This window comes from Heterocephalus glaber, unplaced genomic scaffold (genome assembly GCF_053883595.1).
Source record: "Heterocephalus glaber isolate CG9 unplaced genomic scaffold, H.glaber_assembly_v1.0 deba00001236, whole genome shotgun sequence".
In the NCBI taxonomy this organism is placed as follows: Eukaryota; Metazoa; Chordata; class Mammalia; order Rodentia; family Bathyergidae; genus Heterocephalus; species Heterocephalus glaber.
Genome location: NW_028258223.1, coordinates 632,257 through 634,956, shown reverse-complemented (window position 1 = coordinate 634,956; position 2,700 = coordinate 632,257).

Here is a 2,700-nt window from a genome sequence, read left to right as displayed (position 1 = left end):
TTCAAAAAAGATCCATGGACGTCCCTCTCTGAACAGGCAAGAGGGGGGATATGTGTCCCATGGGGGTGCTAACCCATAGTAGAGGAGCCGCTCCATCACCAGGCAGACAAGACAATGCTTCCCCTCAGACTCATCAGCCTCCTCCCCAGGCATCTGGTGCTTGCTCGGTAGGCTCAGGAGATGAGCTGTGGTGCGTCTACATAGCTTGTGCATGGGCACAAGCATGGCTCTCCCCTTTATAAGATGGCCCTGTTATCTGTGATGTGGGGTGCCCACCCTCCAATAGCAGCCTGTCATGGAGTCCCCAACATGGCATCGCTCCCTGGAAAGACCCACAACCTTGTGTTGGCAAGTGGATTACACTCCACCCTTTGATCAAGGAGGGAATGGTGATCTGACACTTGTTTCACATGGGGTGGAGGTAAGAGGGTCCCTCTAAGGAGAGTCCACTGGCTGGAGCCTGAATGGAGGGAAAGGGTGTCAGAACAAGGAGCAGATGAAGCAGCAGGGCTGTTGGAGTGGGTAGAGGAGGAGGTATCCACAGAGGTAGGACACTGGTGATGGCACCCCTGGGGGGAGCCTGGCATGGGGCATCAGAGCCAGAACAGTACCAAGAATTTGCCCCTCCAGAGAGGCAGGGCTCAGTGGCCCAGCGCAGGCTGCTGTAGTCTGAGGACTATGAGGAGATGATCCAGAGAGCAGAGGGGAACAGCGAAGTGCAGGCACCAGAGCCTAAGCAGAGGAAGGTGCTGGAGAGGGGCTGGGTGTTGCTTTGGGAGATGGGGTGCACACAAGGCGACCCTTCAGATAAAGTAAATGCACAAAAGTTAACAGGAGCCAGTTGTGAGGCAGCAATACATAGGGAAGGGAGAGAGTTGGGATTAGCCCTGTGGTTTGGGGTTAGAATTGAGAACTGGTGTGAATTTTGGATTTTCAATGTATATGGATATTGATATACTGGAGTGTGTGTGTGTGTGTCTGTGTGTGGAGTGACACCTCAGCAGCAATGAGCACACCTAGTACCCATATCTTGACTTCTAAATGCCAGTCTTCAAAAAAAAAAGAACCCAAGGTTCCCTGGAAAAACAGCTGACACCACAGCCAGGGCAGGAAATGTCCAGGATGGGACTGGAAAACAATGCCGCCCCAAGAATCATGAGAGCAGGTCACAAAGCCAATAATCCAGCTTGAAGGGGACTTCCCTGTCCAAATCTGAAGCAGTGTGAGCATTAAAATAATGATAGCAACCAATAATAACCCACTGCATAAATCAGAAATCTGTGGGTCCACTCTGGTTGTAAGCAAAGGAAGGAATGAAGTAAACATTTGAGGAGAAGTGGGACACTTCCATGGAATACTCATTTGTGACAAAGAGGAAGAGTCACTTTTCAAATGGAGAAGCCTGGCAGGCAGCACTTTCATCAAAAGATCTCAGCAAACACCATCTCTGTTGCTGCTGCAAAATGACACGACACACCCATCCCAACGGGAGAGTACGCCATGGGAGCACAGCCCTGCCTACATGATGTTCTCCTCACGGCCACCCTGAGGAAGCATCAGACTGGCCCACAGTGAGCAACATGCACAAGATAACTAGCCTGTCCCCTCGAACTGGGACCAAGACCCCGAAAGTCAAGGGAAGACTGCAGAACCATCCCAAAGGGAAGGAGACCAGAGACAGGACAATGAAGTCCAAACAGCTTGGGACAACAGATGACACCTCCAGGGGACCTGGGGACCAAGGGTAGGAATGTGTCCCTCCTAATGGCCTGCATCACAATGGATGTCTTGTAAAAAAAAAATGAAGATGAGGCGATGGGGTGATGATTAAACTAGGTTCCTTGCATGAACAAATCTGTCAAAATGAAATTCGTTGATCTGTATAACCAATATACACTAATAAAAATGTGGGAAAAATAAAGAAATGATGTAAATAAATAATTTTTAAAAGAATGAATAATTATAACTTCATAAAAAAAGAATGAAATCAATGCAATTATATTCCAGAGCACAAAGGAGAAAGAAGCTTGGGAACAATCCCAGTCTAAGTTTCCTCATCTGTAAACTGGAGTCAAGATTGATCCAAGCTCATTACAACTTCATGAGGTTGCACAGAATTGAGAATGGAGATGCACTATCAGCCTTTTTCAAAGCCACCTGGAAGGGAGGTGTGAGGAAGGACTTCAAGGTCAAGGTGAGGAAAAGGCCCCAGGAAGCCTTCTAAGCAGAGACTCTGGGCCACCTGAGCCACCAAAGGAAGCACATCTGCGGTGGGAGGCGGCTCCCCAGGCTCCAGCAATCATTTGCTCTATTTGCTTTAGCTCTCTGCTGAGGCCATAAGGAGGCGAGCTGTAAGATAACCTTCTCTGGCCACTAGAAAGGAAGCTAAGCACCCACACCTCCCCTTGTTCCTGCTCCCACCCTGGACAGCTGGCCCTGCCTGCCCCACGCCCACCACCCTGCCTCTCTCCAGGGTACAGTGCCTTTCCTGGAGCCCTTCCCGCCCCTCCTCACCAGTGACTCCCTTGGTTCCCACTCCATTTCAAAGAAGTAGCCATCTGCCACTAAAGGTCCATTCCCACTGTCCAACTCATGACCTTGAATCTGACCACCCCAGAATGGCAGTTTTCTCCTTAGCAATCAGAGAAAGACTAGGACAAAGCACCCCCCCATCTCCTGGAGGTCTATTCCCCTGCTTCT